The following is a 24,264-nucleotide window of genomic DNA, read 5'->3' on the forward strand; positions in this document are numbered from 1 at the left end:
CTGGGAAGAAGAAGAGAAGGGGTATGAGGAAAACAGTGCAACTTAGCATAGGTACGAAGAGAAAGAAGAGCGCGACGACGGAAGAGTGATGGAACTCCTGATTCAGCATACAGACTCTCAACTGGGGAGGACTTAAAGGCACCAAGAGCCAGACGCAAACCGTAATGATGTACAGAATCAAGTTGTTGGAGGACGGTGTCTGAAGCAGAAGAATAGACTTGGCAAGCAAAGTCAAGTTTGGAGAGAACGAGAACGATATGGAGGCGAAGGAGAGTAGCTCGATCAGCACCCCACGACACATGAGACAAAGTTTGCAAGAGACGGAGGCGTTGCAAGGCTGAGGTTTTCAAGGAGGTAATATGATCCTTCCAAGTAAGACGGGAATCGAAAAGAAGGCCAAGAAAGGAAGCGGAGGTTTTGTACGGGAGAGGAGAGCCATAAAGAAAAAGAGGTGGGTGAGGAATATGATGAGAATGATTAAAAGTAATAGCATGAGACTTAAGAGGAGAGAACCGAAAGCCATGAGAAGTGGCCCATTCTGAGGCAGCGGAAACTGCACGTTGAATAAGAGCACCAAGGGCAGAGATGTCAGGATTTGAGGCATATATTGCAAAATCATCAACATACAAAGAAGAACGGACACCAACTGGGAGACAAGAAACAATCCCATTAATTGCTAATAAAAATAGAGTAATGCTAAGAACACTGCCTTGGGGAACACCTTCGTTTTGTGGAAATGAGTCTGAATAGTTATGTTGAACACGGACTCTAAAGAAACGAGTTGATAGAAAATTCTTTAAAAAGACACCAAGGTTACCATCAATACCACAAGAGTGAACTGTGCTTAAAATATGGTAGCGCCAGGCTGTGTCATAAGCTTTCTCAAGGTCGAAGAACACTGTGATAACAGATTGTCGAGTGGCAAAGGCTGAACGGATATAAGTCTCAAGATTTAGGAGGGGAGTTAAGGTGCCGCGAGCTTTTCGAAAACCAAATTGTGAAGAAGACAAAAGTTGCTTGGATTCTAGGAGCCACATAAGGCGATGATTTATCATACGCTCAAACAATTTGCAAAGACAGCTAGTAAGAGCAATGGGGCGATAATCTTGAGGGACATGGCCTTGCTTTCCCGGTTTAAGAAATGGGAGAATGACAGCATCACGAAATGAGGGGGGAAGAACACCCTCTGTCCAGATACGATTATAAATAGTTATTAATAAGGCCATGGCCTGAGGGGAAAGGTGACGGAGCATATTATAGTGTATGCCATCAGGACCCTCACAAGTGTTCTTACACAGACGAAGGGCAGAGGTCAATTCATGGAGTGTGAATGGCGCGTTATATGACTGACTAGACGACAGCTTGAAGACAACAGGCGTACATTCAGTAGCAGCTTTAAGGGTATGAAATTCAGGTGAGATGAGAGCCGCTACTAACATTACTGAAGTGACGACCTAAGCCATTAGCAACTAGATGAGCATCTGCTACTGACTCTCCATCTAAGTGTAGGACAGGGGAGGGCATAGGAAGATGCTTACCCGCTATTTTGCGTATATGTTTCCAGACGGATGCAATGGGTGTATTGGTAGTAATGGTGGAAACGTATGACCTCCAGCTACGGCGTTTAGCCTGTTTAACAATCTTTCGAAGACGGGCACGGGCCTTTTTAAACAGCAGAAATGCATTCTGTTCATCCGCAGTGTTGCGTTTGGGTAGGTAACTCTTCCAACGTGCACGTTTAACATGGAGTGCTACAGTACAGTCTGAATCCCACCAAGGTACACACTTAGAAGTAAAAGGACGGGACGACCTAGGGATCGCGGTCAAAGCTGCACTAAGAATTAATTCATTAGAATAAGTGAGCATATCTAAAATAGTAGAGAATGAAGAAGGAGGTACAGTAGGAACAGTCAGAGAAGTAAATGACGGCCAGTCAGCTTTCGGGAAACACCATCGAGGGGGTCTGAGTACAGGACGATATGTGGTAAGAGTAAGTTTGATAGGAAAGTGGTCGCTATATAAAACGTCTGAAAGAACAGACCAATGGAAATCTAGGGAAAGAGAAGGGGAGCATAGGGAGAGATCAAGACAGGAAAAAGTGTGAGTTCTAGAGTCAAAATGTGTATAAGTTCCCGTATTCAGTATGGATAAATCGTTATTAAAAATAAAAGATTCAAGGTGGCGGCCACGCAAATTTGTAACATCATCGCCCCACAAAGCGTGGCGACAGTTAAAATCTCCCATTAATAAAATTGGAGTGGGTAATTGTGATAATAAAAGGGTTAAAGCTGGGAAATCAATAGGTTGGGAGGGAGAGAAATATACAGACACTATCGTAATCCATTGTTCGAGAAAAACACGAACAAAATGACATGGAACAGTGGTGTGAAGCGATAGATATTCTAATGGGACTGTGTTATGAACTAAAATGGCGGAAACAGGAAGAGAAGCAGGAGAAAACAAGAAACAATAGTCAGGTATGGGTACTGGTGGGGAAGACAAACGGAGTTCTTGTAAACAGACTATTGAAGGATGGTGAATTGAAAGTAGATAACGTAGATCATTACGGTGGGCCATGAAACTTTGCATGTTCCATTGTAAAAGAGACATATTAAAATTGTATAACACTAAAAAGTAAAATAAAAGAACTAAAAGTAAAATCAAAGAAAAGTAAAAGGTTACCAAAAATTTACACAGAATAAAATATAATAAAAAACGAATTTATGTTGAACGGGTATCACACATCACCGGGTTGGTTCAATGGTAGGAATAGGAGCAGAGTGTGGAAGAGGTGAATGAGTGGGACGGTCGCTATAGCCTGGTGGCATAGGGAGGGATAAAGGAGAGGGATTAGAACATGAAAGAGGGGCAGAAGGGGAAGGAGGGATGGGAGTGGGAGGAAGATCGGAAGGAGCTGAATGGACTTCTGCTGTATGATGTATTTTTGGGGGACTCAGTGGTTCTTGTAAAGGAGTTGCTAAGTATTCCATAATATCTGAGAAAGTTTCACTCTCGGCACCTGTTGATTGTGTCATCTGTGGTGTTGACAGGGGAGCTGGAACTGGTTATGGAGTGGTTTGAGGTGTCCGGATAGGGTTGGAACTAGCTGATCGTTGGGTTGAGACAGGGATCTTTGTTGTTGGTGTCACGGAGGGCGAAGGACGAGTAATTCGCATTTTACGAGTTGGGGGAGAGTGTGTGGGTTTTGTGGTACCCTTGGTATCCGATGTGGTGGGAGGCAGCCCACGTTTGCCAGAGGCAGGCAGACGGCGGGCATCACGCTGTGGCAGAGGAAGTAACTGTTGGTGTTGGGAAGAGGATGAGCGGGGTGGAGCAGCAGAACTGGAAGGGCGATGGGGGGAAGAGAGGGGAGTGGACAACGGAAGTGACAAGGAGGAGGTAGGTGTGGAAGAGTCTAGGACAGAGAAAGAGTTGGAAAGAGAAACTGAAGGGGCCTGAGAGTAGGAGGCAGAACAAGAGGAGGGAGAAGGGGAGGTGGAAGAGGGGAGAGTAGAGACAGATGGAGAGGAGACAATAGTGACAGTCAGAGGGGTAGGTGAAGAGGAGGTATGAGTAGGGACAGGAAAAGAGGTTGAGATAGTAGAGGAGCTGGTGGCTGGAGATACCAAGGGGACAGGTGTGTCAGATAAGGTGATGGTAGAAAAGCAGTTAGAGTGTGTCGTGGTTGTAGTATGGTAGGACTGAGAGGTGGCAGAGGTAGTGGAAATAGGCCGGGCCACTCAAGCATAGGTAACATGGGAGGAGAATCCTAAATCACGGGCACGTTGACGGGCTGCGCGGAGGGAGAGACCTTCTTTCCAGCGAATCCTTGCGACTTCCGATTCAAAAATGTATTCTGGACAGTTCTGGGACGAGGCAGCATGAGAGCCTTGGCAGTTCGGGCAGACTTGGTTCTGTGCTACGCAGGCTAAGGAGGTGTGGCCGGGTTGGGCGCAGGTTGGGCACACTGCCTCTGACCTGCAGTATTTAGCTGGATGGCCGTAGCGCCAACAAGAAGAGCACTGTCGAGGACGAGGCGTATATTCTTTGACTGTAAGTCGTGTACCACCAATGATGAGAGAGGAAGGTAAATCGCGGTCTTTAAAGATTATTTTGGCAATGTTGGCGGAGTACTTGCGGCGCCCCTGGGGGGGAAGTGTGTAGCACTGAACAGATATTACTGGTAGTTGTTGTGCAGACAAGATTGCTTGGATGTCTGCGGAACATTCTGAGAAGTTACGATCTCCAATTGTTATGTATGAGGGAATGAGAACAGTTCCAGTACTAGAGTTTAATTGGAGATCTGGAGTTGCTGAGATGGGATGACCAGAGGGATCGGTGAGCGACCTCACCTTCTCAGCCTGCGCAGCAGTTTTAACAGTCAAGAGGCGGTCTCCATTTGCTCGTGATGTGAAAGTGACGTCGGGACCTATTTGTTGAAGGAGAGAGAGATGGAGGGTGAGGTCATTTGTTGTAGGTTCAATGTTGAATAATTTTGGCCATGTCTGGCGACCAAAAATTGATGTTATTGTTGGAGGGTTTGGAAAGAGGGGAGGGGGAAGGAGAGGGGGGGGAGAAGAAGAAACAGAAGGATAGGAAGAGGAAGAAAGAGGCGGAAAAGTAGGGGGAGGGAGATCCGCCTGACCGGGAGAAGGTTTTGGAGAAGCATCTCCCGTTGCTCCTTGTGGGTTTTTAATAGTTTCATTGTTGGCCATGGTGAGCCTAATTATTCAAGCGGGAATTAACTAGTCCACTCCTGAGAGCCCGAGTCAAGAGTAAGGGTGAAAGAAACAAGGGCTACCGTACCCATGGTTCCCTGAGGCCGTTATCGACTGACATAAAAGAGACAGCCTTGCATCCCATCAGCACGGCTCTCACACCTTAGGAAGGTGAGAAGAAAGAAAATAAAAGAAGAAAAGAGAAGAAAAAGGACCAAGCAAAATTAGTAGGGCCAAGGACTGGGACCCAAGGGTGGGGGAAGCAGGGTATAGGAGGAAGCAGGGTATAGGGGGGAAGAAGGGCATAGGGAAACCACCCCCACCATCAGGTCCCAGCCCCAGACCCCTGAGCCCCCCCACGACTACAACGGGCTTGGTTTTGTGGGGGCACCATAGTAGTAAAGCAGGTAATAAAGGCACCATCTAACCCCTGCAGTTCTTATTATAGGCCACCATTGTAGTAAAGCAGGTAATAAAGGCACCATCTAACCCCTGCAGTTCTTATTATAGGTCACCATAGTAGTAAAGCAGGTAATAAAGGCACCATCTAACCCCTGCAGTTCTTATTATAGGTCACCATAGTAGTAAAAAAGGTAATAAAGGCACCATCTAACCCCTGCAGTTCGGAAAGTTATCTCTTATGCCAAATATAATCGTCTGCAGATGGTAATAAGAAATACGTCATCGAACTGAAGGGGTTATGCACTTGACTGAAATTTTAATTCTTGCTGCCTTCAGTGTTGATTCATTCAGCTTAAGAGGATGAGAGAGAGAGAGAGAGAGAGAGAGAGAGAGAGAGAGAGAGAGAGAGAGAGAGAGAGAGAGAGAGAGACAGAGAGAGAGAGAGAGAGAGAGAGAGAGAGAGCATAACACTAGATCATCATAATTCACAAGGCTGTCAACACTTCAAATATAAACTTGGCCACTGAAGTATGAAATAAATATGCTCTGAGGCCAATCGCTGCACCTTTGATCACTGGAGCAGAAGAGCAGATCACCCGCCAGCCTCAAGCAGACCCAAGCAGGGCCAGAGGAACAGGAAGGAGGGGAAGGTAGGAAGGACAAATGAGGATAGGAGGATTTGAGGAAGGAGAAATAGAGAAAGGAAGAAGGGACAATGGAGGAGAGACGGTGATGGAAGAGAAAGTGGAAAAGAGGATGAAGGAAGAAGCTAGCAGGAAGGTTGGGGAGGGGAAATCGGAGGAGAGACAGTGTGGGAGGAGGGGAGGAGGACCAAGGGTTGGGGAGGGTGTGAGGAGGAACAGGGAACTGGTAGAGCAGAAGAACAGATAATAAGGGGATCTCAAAAAAAGAGATGCAGAGAAAATGGAGGGAGAGGGAGATGGGATGAAAAGAATGTAGGGGAAGGGAGGAAAGGGTTATGAGGAGACGAGGGACATGAAGAGGAAAGGAAAGAGAATATGGGTAGGTGGAGGAAGAGAAAGGGAGGAAGTAGTGAAGGACGAAGTGAAGGAGTGGAAGGGTGAATGAGAGAAGGAATATAGGGGTAAGGAAGGAAGGCGCCAGAAGGGGGACAACAGAGAATACAATGCAAGGGATGTCGGGAAGGGTAGGAGATTAAGAGCCGGGTATGGAAGGAACAGAAGGGAAGGGGAGGGGAGGGCAGGCTGCAGAAGAGAGGAAGGATGGGGACGGAAAGAGGGAAGAAAAAAGGATACGGAAGGGTAAGGACAGGGAAAAAGGTGACACAAAAGAGAAAATAAGGGATGGAGCAATGATGGAAACAAAATGGCGGGTTAAGCGAGAGAGGCAATACAAGATGAATGGAGAGGAAAAGGAAGAGAGGAGAAAGAACGGAAAGGGAAGGAAGAGGGGAGGGGAGGGAAGAGGATAAGAGAAAAATAATTTAGGGGAACGGGCGATGGGGGGAAGAAAATGAAGGGGGAGGAGGGGATGGGCGAGAGATGGGTGGGGTGGAATGAAAGAAGATGGAGTGGGAGTGTTGGGAGAGGCTCAACACCGTAAAATATCCAGCAGACATGGACATAAAATTATCGTAAAGAAAACTCACTCAGCGGAATAACCAAACTACCTCCTTTTTTTTTTTTTTTTAGTACACCATCACATAGCCACACCGTCACACAGCAGCACCGTTACTTAGCCACACAATCACATAGCAGCATCAACACAGCCGCACCATCACACAGCAGCACCATCACACAGCCGCACCGTTACTTAGCTGCATCATCACATAGCCACACCATCACATAGCCACACCATCACATTGCCGCACCATATACTGTATATAGCAGCAACATAACATAGCCGTACAATTACATAACCGATCGATTACCACAACAACCTTCACATCAGCATAACACTGCCACACCACTCATCACACTACCACGACACCACATCCTTCACCTCACCACTTACCAAACTTACAACTACCACAACAACCATCAATATCCAAACACTAAAACATCCAAACAACACAACATCCAAACAACACAACGCCACCACAACACCTAAACAACACAATGCCACCACTACACCTAAACAACACAATGCCACCACAACACCTAAACAACCCAACACCACCACAACACCTAAACAACACAACGCCACCACAACACCTAAACAACACAACGCCACCACAACACCTACACAACACAACGCCACCACAACACCTAAACAACACAATGCCACCACAACACCTAAACAACACAATGCCACCACAACACCTAAACAACACAACACCACCACAACACCTAAACAACACAACACCACCACAACACCTAAACAACACAACGCCACCACAACACCTAAACAACACAACGCCACCACAACACCTAAACAACACAACGCCACCACAACACCTAAACAACACAACGCCACCACAACACCTACACAACACAATGCCACCACAACACCTACACAACACAATGCCACCACAACACCTAAACAACACAATGCCACCACAACACCTAAACAACACAACGCCACCACAACACCTAAACAACACAACGCCACCACAACACCTAAACAACACAACGCCACCACAACATCCAAACAACACAACGCCACCACAACACCATACACCCAAACCATCACATCATAACTCTCACTTTCATCACCACATGAACACAACCCTCACCACACCACACTAACACAACTATAACCCTTCCTACAACAAATGAATTCAGTAACTCCAAAATCTCCCTCACACACGCGAGAGCAAACCTCATTTAACTATTTTCATATAGCGCCTCAAGTTCATATTTCTGCAGGATTCTCACCACCCCAGGGAAGTTGAGATGACTGTGGTGGGTGAGGGGAGGGAGGGCAGGCAGTGTTATAAGAAAGTGGTGGCTATTTGTGGTCGTGGAGCTGCCGCAGCTGCTGGTTGGAAGGTATCGATTTTAGTGAGGTCGAATCCACGGCAAAATTACTTATCATTTTTTTCCTGTAATCATGGTTCACCAAACAAGCTTCATTTTTTTTTTTTTTTTTTAATGAGGCTGGGCACAGCAATGGAGTTTGGAGGGTTTAAATCATAAGTTAAGATAGGGTAACAACAAACGATTATTTTCCTCTCATAGCTAAAATCCACAAATACATTACAACAGTTTTCCTGTAGCAACATACAGGATTTGTAGGAATTGAAATACAGAGCTAGAGATGTGATAACACAGTTTTTCCTTTTGTAGCTAAGATCTACAAAATAAGTTCAAGTAATTTTCTTGTTGCAACATAAAGGAATTGGAAGGGTCCAAGTTCAGGGTTTAATTTCTACAATAAAACCTGTGATATTCCTTGCGCAGCTTTTGTTGTGATGTTATATTATGTCCTTGTTTCTCCTGCAAAAACAAGTTATGTCATCGACAGGAAACGAATCAGAGCTTTGTGAAAACTGTCCCAGGTTATTATCTTAACAGGACAAGTTAGGGAGAAAACAAGAGTGCATTATTTTCTTCCCCTAACCTGAAGATGATCAATAACCCCTTTTAAGTTCAGCTGGAGGCTAAATGTTGTCAGACTGGAGGGTCGATTTGACAAGAAGCAAAGGACTCTCATTCCTACCACATAAGTATGACTCAAAGAGTTTCATGTAACCACGACTTAGTATTCAACTTGTGGGAGTGAATCAGTACTTGTGCCGAGTTGGTGTCACTTTTGGCTTATCGTCCAAGATACGTTTTATCAGCAGTTCTAGCACACCTTTCTTTTCGATTACTGTATTATATTTTGTAAGAGTTTCGTTTACCATAAGAATTTTGGTAAGCACTAATAAGTATATGTGACGTATATTTGGTAACGTATAAGTAAAAAGTTGTTTGTCTTGCATAATTTTAAGCATCACCTTGTACAACACACTTTTATACATTTCAGGCGTTGCGTTTGTCTTCATGTTTCAGGCCAACACGATTAAAAAGTATTTTGGTGGTTTGTTGTGTCAAGTTAGGTTAAGGGAAGTTAAGTTCAGTTCGGTTCAGTTCCGTTAGATTTTGTTAGGTTAGTTACGTTCTGTCAGGTTTTCTAACGTAAGGTTAGGCCTGATTAACTTTCCAACGTAATTTTACGCTGTCAGGACTCCATATTATAAATACAAATCATAACAGAAAGCATGATGGATAGATAGATAGATAGATAGACAGAGCACCAGACAAGGTGTGGGAATGGAATATTATCTTGCAACTCTCTAAGTGAAGGAATGTTGATCGTGCACCGGAAGCAGTACATACACACAGACATACAGTATTCTAGAAGCTTCCACGGCAGTAGAGAACACATGACACGACCCCTGCCACACAAGAATGTAGGAATCTGAGCTCAGAAGGAGACTGGCCATAGAACCGACAGGTAGCAGGGAGAAGGAGGCTAGCAACATGAGAGAGAGAGAGAGAGAGAGAGAGAGAGAGAGAGAGAGAGAGAGAGAGAGAGAGAGGTAGCTCGCGGGACTCTACTTTATACTTCACTCGTGTGTGAGAGACTTTGTTAATATTTCCAAGACAAATAGAAATAGTCCCATACTAATCTTTACCTCTCCTGTCATTGCATGACAAAAGGTAACGAAGATTATCCATTTACAAAACTACTCACGTATAACAACCGCTCGTCCACGAGTCTAATATATGTATAACTGTTCCACAAAACACACTACAAGAAGCTACAAAGTTACTGTAAGATATGGCAGCAGCGAAAGTATGAACTTCTTCTACAAATCTACAGTGAATTTCTACAAAAGCAGGCGAGACTCTAACTAAGATTAGCTTTAGTTCTACAGTGAATTCCTACAAAATACAAGCTACAAGCCTACGAGTCTACAAGCCTACGAGCCTACAAGCCTACGAGTCTATGAGTCTAAAAGCCTATGAGCCTATGAGCCTACGAGTCTACAAGCCTAAGAGCCTACGAGTCTACGAGTGTACAGTTGATTCTACATTATCAAGATTGAAAACAAACAATACCTCTTACAACCAACAACTCACAACCAGCTCCTGACAGTATTCTCTCCAATCCCCCCTCCGTCTCCCCGATCATCAAGCTGATGTACAGTAGAGGTGAAGAGGTCACACGATCCCTTGCCAGTAGTTTAACCCGCGCCGTCCCGAGGACGTACTTCCACGTCCTCACGTTTTGTCACAGCTAATCCCGAGGACGTACTTCAACGTCCTGCAATTGCAAAGTTCATAATTTCCACAATTTTCAATTTTCGCGAGTCATTTTTGGTACGTATACACGTGACACCTTCCTCAACAAGATGCCAGGCAGAGACAATGCCTTACCCAGCATGACCTCCTCCCCCCCCTGCATGCCCTTTTCTCAGCAATTCACCTGTTATCAGTGACCTGGCCAGTATAGCCATGTCATGCCACGGTACGAAATTCAGGGCCAGAGTGATTCCCCAATCAATGACAATGTGGAGGACAAACTTTACACAGCATTAGAGGAAGAAACAGTTAGAAATGATGATCAGGTAATGTGGCAAAAAAAGGTCAGGTATTAGTGAGTGAAACAATGCTTATAATGCCTATATTACTGCTTGAAAACCAATATACTCTTGTACTACATATAATTTCGTAACAGTAAATAAATAAATACCGTTTATGAGTGGTGTGAAATAGTTATCCTCCCATAGAACTCATTTTCTTTGGTGCCAGCCTGATAGAAAACCCAGTAAGGTAAGGAGGCTCTCCTACCTGTAATGAGTATTTTAAACCTCAGGTGAGCGATTTCTCTATGAATTTTCGATGTTTCTCACCAAAAGCGAAAGTTTTAGCAAAAAAAAAAAGGGTCGAAAAATGGTCGGGATTGGGGGGTACCAGTGGTCAAAAAGTGGTCGGGACGGGGCGGGTTAACAAAATATTGATACAAACAATCTTCCAATTTGTACGACGAACCAACGAACTGCAACCATCTACAATCAACTACAAGTAACAAGTCTACGAGTTGTCTGTATAATCTTCTACACGCACCTACAAGTAGCGGCAGTCTTCATCCCACAACGAGTAAATCACAAGAAAAAAAGGACCGAGAATACATCGAGAAAGAAAAACAAAACAAACAAACGAAGAGAGAGACACGACTCACAACCACCTGACCTCATCCTCCTCTCTCTGCTACCTCCACCCAACCTCCACCGCAGACGCAGGAGTTCGAGAAGGTCAAGACGACAAAGCAAATACCAAACCCATATTCACAACTCATCTTACTCATCTTCACTCAAGTTACTCGTCGCGACTCATTTACTCACCACAGCTACCAGTGTGGAAAGTCGACATCACCATACGTGTTTGCTGAGACGACGCCATGTCAATCAACTCGTGTGTGACACCACCACTCACCACCACTCACACCATTCCCACCACGGTAAAAACTAGTGAGTTACATAGTTACTTCATTTATACAATACACAGTGATAGACAAAAAACTTCTGCACAAACATATGAAACGTGCTGTATAGTTACAACTTAAATACACATACCTACTTCAATTATCTTTATAATTCAGTCATTAAATACTTGCACCAACAATAAATATTCTACACTGTATATATTCATTCATTTATTATAGCATTTATTTACTATCAACGAGTGTTTCCATTTATACCTACATAAAATACGTGTTTCATACATACTGTACAGCTATACATTATTACATCTACAAAGTAATATAGAAAATATACCATCATAGTTGCTCAGTGAGCAATTAAAAGAACTGTATTAAACATTTATGAATTAAAGCTACCTAGTAGAAACAGACAAATTAAATTACCCCCCCCAAAAAAAAATGGCCAACACACATGACGTTAGCAAGAATGAACATCTTCAACACAATCGTGAAGACAAAGATTTCCACACAGTTCTGACACATATATTGCCCACGATAGGTACAAGTGAATAACAAGTCAGTGTATATAGTTAATACTGTATATAGTGTATATATATTTTTTTGTATAAAATAACAAAATATGGGGCTATATAATATAATTTTCAGTAACATCTGTGCAATATAAACTAAACCTTAAAAAAGGGTCCCAAGGGAATTAGCCATCAATTATGCAACCTCGAACAACACCGAAAAAGCGTAGACAAACGAAGAAAACAAACTATAGAAAATCAATACATACACAAAAAAAAATAATAAAAGAAACAAATACAGTAAGATCACATAACAAACAAATGAAAATAGGTGTGTTACTACAAATGCCAAAATACCACATAAACCCCTTCTATAAGTGAAACAAAAAGCAAATTAGTATCCTCCACGAGCCAGTGGCGTGCCACATCATCACTATCATCGACCGCAGCATGACCGGATTAGTGATGTCAGGACTGCAGTTATTACAATTATGAAACGACAGACGATTGCATTATGTTACACTTGCTACAATTATGTAACTACAAACGATATGTATCAATTATGAAACAACAGACGATTGCATTATGTTACACTTGCTTCAATTATGTAACTACAAACGATATTTAACAATTATGGAACGACAAACGATTGCATTATGTTACACTTGCTACAATTATGTAACTACAAACGATATGTAACAATTAGGTAACGACAAACGATTGCCTTATGTAACAATTCCTACAATGTTACAGCTATGCATTACCACAATATTATGTAACAATTCATACAATGTTACAGTTATGCATTACCACAATATTATGTAACAATTCATACAATGTTACAATTATGTATTACCACATTGTTACTACAATATTATGTAACAGTTCATACAATTTTACTACAATTCTGTATAACCAGAATCATCACTCAAGTTAGGTGAAATATTAGATATTACTAAAGGAATAACTCCATATGTAATGTATTGACCTAGCAATATTACAATTGCACAATTATATGCGTATGTCTGTTATACATACACATTTTACAATATGTCATACAATCAATTTAACTCTAGTTTTATTCAGTTGTATACAACTTGTTTAAAATGTAATATTACTGGATCATTGCAATATTACCATATTATAATCAATATTATAATCAATATTATGTACTGAGAGTGAAGAAGATTATTTTGTATTAATAGATTAGCATATGTCAATGATGATTGCTGTCGGAGGACCGCCAGCTGCATGACCGAACGATGTCAGGACTCCATATTATAAATACAAATCATAACAGAAAATATATAGATAGATAGACAGAGCACCAGACAAGGTGTGGGAATGTAGTCTGAGAATAAGAGAAGGAGGGACTAACAGATGGATTTCTAAACTGAAAATGTGACCCAGGCAACTGTATAGGGAGCAAATCCAGTGACACTTCTCGTGGGTTACATTATTGGGAAGTAAACATGGTGGGACACAAGGGGAAGGGGGACAAGATACGACAAAATTTTGATCAAAATATGTGTGGGATGGAATCAGGACGATTTAAGGAGGGAGAAAGAATGTTAAGTGATATAATTGTGACGTGATCTCGTCTAACCTAACCTAACCTAACTTAACTTACCTTGCTTAATCGTCTAACCTAACCTAACCTAGCTTAACCTAGCCTAACCCAAGTACGTGGGAAGATGCCAGGATAGTTTGGGATGGTGGAAGGGACAGAAAGGATATCGACCATTAGAGAGCATTACCAGTGACAAAATGGAATGCTAATCATGTGAGATGGAAGATATTATTTCCCTGGCCAAAACGTTCCCTGGTCAGAAAGTCCCCAGGTCAAAATGTCTCCTTGTCAAAATGTCTCCTTGTCAAAATGTCTCCTGGTCAAAATGTCCCTGTGTCAAAATGTCCCCTGGTCAAAATGTCTCCTGGTCAAAATATCCTCTGGCCAAAATGTCCCCTTGTCAATATGTCCCTAGTCAAAAAGTCCCCTGATCAAGATGTCCCTAATCAAAATGTCCCCTGGTCAAAATGTCCCCTGGTCAAAATGTCTCCTGGTCAAAATGTCTCCTGGTCAAAATGCCCCTGTGTCAAAACATCTCATGGTCAAAATGTCCCTAGTCAAAATGTTCCCTGGCCAAAATGTCTCCTGGTCAAAATGCCCATGTCAAAATATCTCATGGTCAAAATGTCCCTAGTCAAAATGTCCCCTGGTCAAAATGTCCCCTGGTCAAAATGTCCCCTGCTCATAATGTTTGCTGATCAAAATGTCCCCTGGTCAAAATGTCTCTTGGCCAAAATGTCCCTAGTCAAAATGTCTCTTGGTCAAAATGTCCCTAGTCAAATTGTCCCCTGCTCAAAATGTCTCTTGGTCAGAATGTCTCTTGGTCAAAAATGTTCCCTGGTCAAAATGTCCTCTAGTCAAAGTGTCCCCTGGTCAAAATGTCCTCTTGTCAAAATGTCCCTTGTCAAAATGTCCCTAGTCTAAATGTCCTTGGGTCAAAATGTCCCAAATCAAAATGTCCCCTGGTCAAAATGTCTCTTGGTCAAAATGTCCGTGGGTCAAAATGTTCCCTGGTCAAAGTGTCCCCTGGTTATAATGTCCCCTGGCCAAAACGTCTCTTGGTCAAAATGTCCTTCGGTCAAAATGTTCCCTAGTCAGAAAGTCCCCTGGTCAAAATATCCCCTGGTCACGGTATCTCCTGGTCAAAATGTCCCTGGGTCAAGATGTCTCCTGGTCACGATGTCCCCTGGTCAAAATGTCCCCTGGTCAAAATGTCCCCTGATCAAAACGTCCCCTGGTCAAAATGTCCCCTGGTCAAAATGTCCCCTGGTCAAAATGTCCCCTGGTCAAAATGTCCCCTGGTCAGAAAGTCCCCTGGTCAGAGAGTCCCCTGGTCAGAAAGTCCCCTTGTCAGAGTCCCTATGTCAAAATGTCCCCTGGTCAAAACGTCCCCCTGGTCAAAATGTCCCCTGGTCAGAAAGTCCCCTGGTCAGAAAGCCCCCTCGGTCAGAAAGCCCCCTCGGTCAGAAAGTCCCCAAGTCAGAAAATCCCCGGGTCAAATTGTCCCCTGGCCAGAAAGTCCCCTGATCATAAAGTCCCTTTGTCAGAACGTCCCTGGGTCAAAATGTCTCCTGATTAAAACGTCCCCTGGTCAAAGTGTTCCCTGGTCAGAAAGTCCCCTGGTCAAAATGTCTCCTGCTCCAAATGCCCCCTGGTCAGAAAGTCCCCCGGTCAAAATGTCTCCTGGTCAAAATGTTCTTGGGTCAAAATATCCCCAAATAGACTGGCCAAAACATCCCCTGGTAATATCCTGTTGTCAAAATGTCTTCTGGTTAAAAGTTCCCTGGTCAAAATGTCCCCTTGTCAAAGTGTCCACTTGTCAAAACATCCCCTGGACAAAACGTCCCCTGGTAAAATGCCCCCTGATCAAAACGTTCCTGAATCGAACGTTCCCTAGTTAAATCTTCCTCTGGTAAGATCCCATAAGATAATGAAAGTACAGTATATTCATTCAACATTAATAAGAACGTTTAACAAAAAAGAGAAACCACAGAGTCGTATACTGTAAATAATTTACTGGAGTGGTTTATCGTATTCATGAATATATATTTCGTAGGGAGGCCAACGTCAAAGCATATTCAAGAATAAACATCAGACTCATGAGTAAATATTTCGTACGGCCGTCACAGTCGTAGCAGATTCGTGAATAAATATTTCGTACGGCCGTCAAATTCGTAATGAAATCGTGAATAATTATTTGCAAGGCCGTCAAAGTCAAATTGATTTCACGGCTAAATAATTCGAAGGGACGCTAGAAGTTGGAGGAAACCGAGTAATGAAGATGAAAGTTGCAGTTCTAAGAGAAGCATCCAGCACTCCTGGGTGATGTGAACAGCTGTCCGGGAAACCTGTAGCATGAAGATAACCAGACACTCGCTCTTTGCTGTATTACCTAAGTGTGACTACTAAGTCCCTGTATTCGCGTGAGCTTAAGATGCTTTATATCAGTTTCTTAGCGGTATTCAAACTATCGCATCACAGTACTGTAACTTATATGTCTGCACATCCGGCACCCAAACTCAAGAACCGGTCTTCATTTAATCGACCACGTTGCTCATCAGCTTCGAAGAGTGGTGACGAAACATAATAAGCACTGGACCAGAAGGAAAGATGATGATTACGTTCATCTCATCTATATTATACTTATACACTCATTCTCTAATACCACATTACAACACCACAGATGCCCAATGATTGTGTGGACGGACATTAATAAGTCAACGGATGAAACCGGTTAAGGTGGACAACAGTCCCTTAGTAAACTCCCTTAGCTAACGGGATACGACCCTTTTCTTGTCACTATGTATCTGTTTATGTCCATTCTAGCATGTGTTTATATGTTAGCCCCAGATTATGCTTAAAAAAAGTGAAAGTACAGCATGTGCAAGATGTCCATGTAATAAAAAAATAAGAAAAGAGTGATGGTCGTAAAGTGCTAAGGACGAAAGATACTTAGCGCAACAGAAGCACCAGAATAAGTGGTCTGAATGTGTAGAATATGGAGAAGAAGGGGTATGTGGAAGAGAATGAAGCAAGCACAGAATGGAGTGCGTGGGTGATGTACGTGGAGATAGTGAAGAGTAAGTTCCACCACCACCACCACAACCACCACACTAGAAAACAGGATGAGTAGAATTTTGACAACCGTACAATGCCCAGTTCCCTCTCTTACTCCCACATAATCTCTCCCTGCTGCATCCCTCCTCACTCCCACATATGCCACTCCCCATGCGTCTCCTTCCACCTCTCTCACTTCTCCGAACACCTCTCCTTTCTTACCACTTTACCCCCCCTCTCTACGAGTGACTCTTTCATGGTAGGCCCCCTCCCCCTCATTCCTTCTCTCTTACTTCCCCCCTTCCTCCCAGCTCCTCTGTCCCCTGCCTTACATCCCTGCTACCACACCACCACCACAGAACACACCCCATCCACGCCCTGTATCCCTCTTTGGTGCCGTCCTCCCTCCCTCTCAGCTCCCCTCCTTCTGTATCCCCCTCTCAAATCTTCTCCTTCATCCCTCGCCTTTACTCTCCTCTCCCTCCTCCCCCTCTGCCCAGTCTTGGACCTCCTCCATTTCTCCCTTCTCCAGAACTTCCGTCTTCCTTCTCCCCGTCTGTCCTTCATCACTTCCTCCTCCTCTCTTTTGCCTTCCCTCCCCCCACCCGCACACAGCCATATTCACGCCCTGTTGGTCTCAGTAACCTGAAGCGACGCATTCCTTTAGGAAAAATTCACGGTTATAATGTCATTCCTTTGCAAATCGGTATTTATGTATACATCAATGCTTACACATGAAATACACACTGATGTTTATTTATGCATATACACAGATGTTAACAAAGATGTGTTTACTGACGTTTGTGTATACAGGTACCATATACACCAATATCTGCATATACAAAATCACATATACACACACATATGCATATACATATTGCTATACAATACTGTATACACAGATGTCTATGAACATAATGTATAAATACTGGGGAACGTTCCAGTACACTGCCTTTTCATGAAATGGTGAGTAACCCCTTCTGTGCGAAGACGTCTTGTCATTAACAGGCATTTTTTTTTTTTTTTTTTTTTTTTGAGAGAGTAACTTTGATTCACTGGTGATAATGACGGCTATTTCTAACACGCCAGTTAATAATGTATCGGAGGATGATTAAAGCAGTCAGGAGATAATAACAGTAATAACAATGATCATAATAATAATAATAATAATAATAATAATAATAATGATGATGATGGTAATAATAATGATAATAATAATAACTGGAAATCATTCAACGAGCACACACCTCCGCCAATGCCGTTGCCATTCCGGATCCGTGGAGATATTGGGTGGAATACATAGGATCCAGATCCACACTTCCACCAAATTTTACTTAAATTCACTGGGAAATTTTGGAGATATTGTGCGGGATACATAAGATCTGGATCCGCCCCCAAATTTAATCAATTCTTTCTTGGCCCATGGCCCACCCTTCCACACAATATCATTGAAATTCACTGAGAACTTTAGGAGATATCGTGTGGAGAGACAAACAGAGAAACATAGGTGAATACATAACCTTCTGCAACTTCGTTGACGGAAGTAATAATAATAATAATAATACAAAAGGCGTCATAGTACTGAAGGTGTTAAATTGCAATGACTCAGTTACCGGAAATGTGTCTTCAGTGTGTGAAGACATTATAAACTCCACGTAATTAACCTGATTCACAGAAGGACCTTTGAAATGCAGGTGCGACAAAAGGCACTCCTGTTATTACCATACGTCATTTATTACTATGTTGGGACGTATTCCAGGTGGCATAGTAGGCTTCGTAGCGTCTGTTCCTTGGCGATTTATTGTGCATATTTTACCTTAACAGTCTCTTGTATGTTATTTACACAGCTTTGACATCGGCCTAGCTTACAGGAATAAAATACAGCAGAATACTGAGGTGTAACGTGAAGAATACATCTCAAAGAAAGATCTGTAACTAAATCACCAAATCCACTTATAATCCGACACGTTGTCATGTAATAATCTTCAGTTGTGGACAACAGGTAACACCCTGGCCGTGATAACCATACACACTGTAGTTAATTTACTGCCGCTGCATCCAGAAATTATTTATTTATTTTTTTTTTTTAAATAACAGAACAAAGGAAGTAAAAACAAATGAAATGAAAACAAAAAATAATCCATACACCAGATTACTGGTGTCCTCCATTTATATATATATATATATATATATATATATATATATATATATATATATATATATATATATATATATATATATATATATATATATATATATATAAAACATTCATTTTAAGTTAGCCCCGATCTTCGTCCTTTTGTAGCTTATTTCACGAAGCTCAGTGACAGAAAAAACATTACTACGGGTGCACACCCTTTCCACAACACTTCTTCATGACTAGCACCATATTCTGATGTTAATTTACTGATACAACTCAACATTCTAGATGGAGAGATGGCAATTTTAGGCCAAGTTAAAGTGAACAGAGTATAACCATTTTTTTTTTTTTTTTGATAAACTCCCGATAATTTTGCCCAGGAAGGATAAACTCAACAAAGCCAGAGTTACATAAGGCATATGGAACTTGTTTCCTTGGATCCCATGGCTCACTCTGGCAGGAATAAACTGGTCTGGCGTCAGGTGGAATACTGTGCAATGTTTTTACCACCATGAACAGATTAACGGCTACAGGAATAACGTTCTCACACTACCGTCTGGGCCCGTTGCATTACAGCACCAGGGTTGTGTCGATTATGCGAAAAGACCAATGAATGAAAAAATATGCCAAGTAAAAGACGGAACGGACAAAGGCTATCTATCTGTCTGTCGACAGACACCTCAATCCCGTAAGGGGCGGCCACAAGCAAATCGTCTCCATGTCGCCTTGTTCACAGTTATTTCACTTCTCTGCTGCCAGCTCACACCCCTTCTCTCATTTATCTCTTCACTGCGTCCCTCCATCCCATCCTCGGCCTCCTCCTCCCTGTCCCTTCCTCCACCTCATTCGCATACACTCTCCTTGTTAGTCTCTTGCTAGTATGTGAAAAAAAACTCTGCTACTAAATCAAAGTGATTCGTAGTCAGTGCACATAAATACTGTATATTCCAAAGATTTATTAATACGTAGTAATGCCTAGTAGATTCCGAAAATTCATAAAATTTATTGAGAGAGAGAGAGAGAGTGTGTGTGTGTGTGTGTGTGTGTGTGTGTGTGTGTGTGTGTGTGTGTGTGTGTGTGTGTGTGTGTGTGTGTGTGTGTGTGCGCGTGTGTGTGTGTGCGCGCGCGCGCCATTAAGGGAAGGGGAAAGAGCAGAGTCAAGGAGAAGCAAAAGAGGAGGGAAATGATACTGGGAGAAGAAAGAAATACACACGAATAATAACAGTACCCTGATGACACTGAGGCCTTAACCCCTTCAGTAGGAATAAGATCGCCTGGTGGCAGTAAAAATTACATCTATAAAGCCGTCACCGTGGAAGACGTAATAAAGGAGACAGAAAGCAATATATTAAAGACTTATCTGTACTAAAACTTCCCATCGTAAGCTCAAACGAGCCCCCCCCCCTAAAATAAAGGGGAGTGGGATCCGTCATTATCAGCATACTTCAGTTTGCCACTAATATGACGGATGTGTCAGATCCACAAAAAGGATCAGAAAGGCAACACAGCAGAACTATCAACGGACTACCCAGTAAAACAGATCATTATATATATAGGGTATCCATTTCTTCATCACTGAAACCTTTGAAATTCTCACAGACCAAACGATCCACAAAGGAATGTCATTTATAATACCTGCGTGTTACCGTATAATGCTTCAAAATTTAAGTGCACTGATAAGCTGAAGGGGTAAAGGATGTGTCGTATGACTCTACATCATTTGTACAATACTTTGCATGCAGGCGGAGGGTTAGCACAGCCTCAGCTTCGTTTATGCCGCGGTAACACAGGCGTGGGAAAGCAGCAGCGTGAGCCAAAACAGCTGCATTGCGTATGAGTTCTTACGCCGGGGTAATCTGGCAGCAAAAGTGGATATCTGGGGGATGTGTGTTGGAGATCTGTATGAAGCAAGGCCCAGGTTGTGTGTTGGAGATCTCTATGAAGCAAGGCCCAGGATGTGTGTTGGAGATCTGTATGAAGCAAGGTCCAGGATGTGTGTTGGAGATCTCTATGAAGCAAGGCCCAGGATGTGTGTTGGAGATCTGTATGAAGCAAGGTCCAGGATGTGTGTTGGAGATCTGTATGAAGCAAGAGTAGGGATGCGTGTTGAAGATCTCTATGAAGCAAGGCCCAGGATGTGTGTTGGAGATCTGTATAACGTGTGTTGTAGATCTCTATGGAGCAAGGCCTGGGATGAGTGCTGAAGATCACTGTGACGTGTGTTGTAGATCTCTATGGAGCAAGGCCTGGGATGAGTGCTGAAGATCACTGTGACGTGTGTTGCAGGTCTCTGTGGAGCAAGGCTCTGGCTGTGTGTTACGGGCTGTTTGATCAACGACAGGATATTGTAATGCACGTATGAAGCTTATCTACCCAGGAGCAACACTAACTATTTATGATTATATGATAACTCGATCAAAATATATATATATATATATATATATGCGTTTTTCCATCACCATACTTACTAAGTAAGAGAAATATTGAAAATATTCTCCGGTAACTTCTCATTAACGTGTATGAGTACTGTTTGTATTAGCAGATCACTTACGAAGGTGATCGGCGAAGGAATAAGCTCAGCCAAACGATCTGCACTGCTTTTACCAAGGATGCAAGAGATTACTCTTTATATAATGGAGTAAATGCCATATCCATACTGAACCTCAGTCCTCAAAAACTACAACGCCATTCAAGAATCAGTATCGTTTGGAATAATTTCCACACGAATTAACAGTATATATATACTGACACAGTATTATCATCCCAAATAAAACTCAAAGGCCTTGGTTTGTCATTTACAGTTCAGTGCCTCACTATTCACACCCACTGTCAAAAAGTCTGAGTGCAGCATGGAGTGGGCAGTGGTTATGTTGTGTATGTTGTGGTGTGTATGCTGTGCTGTAAAAATGCAACTAGGCCTGAAAAATGGTCATAATAAGCACCAGTTTCATAAAATAAAGAAAGGATATTCCTCACACAAATGAGTTGCGTGCATTGTGTCGCATATGTGGTTGTGTTGTGTATGTGGCTGTGCTGCGTATGTGGTTGTGTTGTGTATGTGGTTGTGTTGTGTATGTGGCTGTGCTGCGTATGTGGTTGTGTTGTGTATGTGGTTGTGTTGTGTATGTGATTGTGTTGTGTATGTGGTTGTGTTGTGTATGTGGTTGTGTTGTGTATGTGGTTGTGTTGTGTATGTGATTGTGTTGTGTATGTGGTTGTGTTGTGTATGTGGTTGTGTTGTGTATGTGGTTGTGTTGTGTATGTGGCTGTGCTGCGTATGTGGTTGTGTTGTGTATGTGGTTGTGTTGTGTATGTGGTTGTGTTGTGTATGTGGTTGTGTTGTGTATGTGGTTGTGTTGTGTATGTGGTTGTGTTGTGTATGTGGTTGTGTTGTGTATGTGGTTGTGTTGTGTATGTGGTTGTGTTGTGTATGTGGCTGTGTTGTGTATGTGGTTGTTTTGTGTATGTGGTTGTTTTATGTATGTGGTTGTGTTGTGTATGTGGTTGTGTTGTGTATGTGGTTGTGTTGTGTATGTGGTTGTGTTGTGTATGTGGTTGTGTGGTGTATGTGGCTGTGTTGTGTATGTGGTTGTGTTGTGTATGTGGTTGTGTTGTGTATGTGATTGTGTGGTGTATGTGGTTGTGTGGTGTATGTGGCAGTATTGTGAATGTGGTTGTGTTCTGGATGTGGCTCTGTTGTGTATGTGGTTGTGTGGTGTATGTGGTTGTGTGGTGTATGTGGCTGTGTTGTGTATGTGGTTGTGTGGTGTATGTGGTTGTGTGGTGTATGTGGCTGTGTGGTGTATGTGGTTGTGTGGTGTATGTGGTTGTGTGGTGTATGTGGTTGTGTGGTGTATGTGGTTGTGTGGTATATGTGGCTGTGTTGTGTATGTGGTTGTGTGGTGTATGTGGTTGTGTGGTGTATGTGGTTGTGTGGTGTATGTGGTTGTGTGATGTATGAAGTTGTGTTGTGTATGTGGTTGTGTGGTGTATGTGGTTGTGTTGTGTATGTGGTTGTGTGGTGTATGTGGTTGTGTTGTGTATGTGGTTGTGTTGTGTATGTGGTTGTGTTGTGTATGTGGTTGTGTTGTGTATGTATTAGTGCTGTGTACGTGGTTGTGTTGCGTATGTGGTTGTGTTGCGTATGTGGTTGTGTGGTGTGTGTGGCTGTGTGGTGTATGTGGTTGTGTGGTGTATGTGGTTGTGTGGTGTATGTGGTTGTGTGGTGTATGTGGTTGTGTGGTGTATGTGGTTGTGTTGTGTATGTGGTTGTGTTGTGTATGTGGTTGTGTTGTGTATGTGGTTGTGTTGTGTATGTATTAGTGCTGTGTACGTGGTTGTGTTGCGTATGTGGTTGTGTGGTGTATGTGGTTGTGTGGTGTATGTGGCTGTGTGGTGTATGTGGCTGTATTGTGTATGTAGGTATACTGAATATGCGGCTGTGTTGTGCATGCGGGCTGCAATCACAGGCCACCATCACACACAGCCGCAGCCCTGCATGTCGTGGGGTCATCATGCACACCACTCATACATGCAACGTGTAATAGCACAGAGGGCGTCATGCAACGTACAACATCCTGGCAGATGCTCTCGGAGGAACTGCATCCCAGACAGAGAGGGAATATTACAGATAAAATACATTCTTCATTGTACTGCTGGGATGTGTTCCAGAATACAGGGACTTGTTTCATACCGGGAATTTGCAGATGTGGGCGTAATGGCTACCTTTTTCAGTACTATAAGTGCTTTCAACTGAAAGGAAAAAATTACATTCATAAGCAATTCTCAAATTTACTTAGGACTTAAGAGCAAAAAAGAACAAGAAATGGGCGAGATATAACGATGGCCTACCGTATGTTATTCAAGGATTTTATAACACTGGCGCTGTTCCTACATTCATGACGCAAGCTACACAATAATTTTCCTGAAGCCAGATAAATTCATACAGCTTAGGTGAGGCCAATCGTTGTGTACATATCAAATACAGTCCTCTTTTTCCATTTCAGTGTCATCATGTTCCTTATCTTTCATCCTTGATACAGCACGATGATCGTATTCGGCTTAGGGACAGACCCCTCGTAGTGAATGGCCCACATTAATCTAACGTTGTGTGGTCTCTCTGTATATCAACTTACTAACACTGCTCCTATGGCCTCTTAAGTACTTCTCTCTCTCTCTCTCTCTCTCTCTCACACACACACACACACACACACACACACACACACACACACACACACACACACACACACACACACACACACACACACACACACACACACACACACACACACACACACACAACACCTTTGCGTGCAGTGTGACCACGAACTATTTTTTCTCTCCCTTAAGCTTTATGGAATGAAATGCGACACTGACACAAAGTAAATGCGAAGCGATGCCGGGACAGGCGAGTGAGTGGCTGTGGGTGACAAGAGAGGACCCTGATATTATGGA

The sequence above is a fragment of the Coenobita brevimanus genome, chromosome 73 (assembly GCF_032717465.1).
Source record: "Coenobita brevimanus isolate Jiangsu-jjx chromosome 73, ASM3271746v2, whole genome shotgun sequence".
Taxonomy (NCBI): Eukaryota; Metazoa; Arthropoda; class Malacostraca; order Decapoda; family Coenobitidae; genus Coenobita; species Coenobita brevimanus.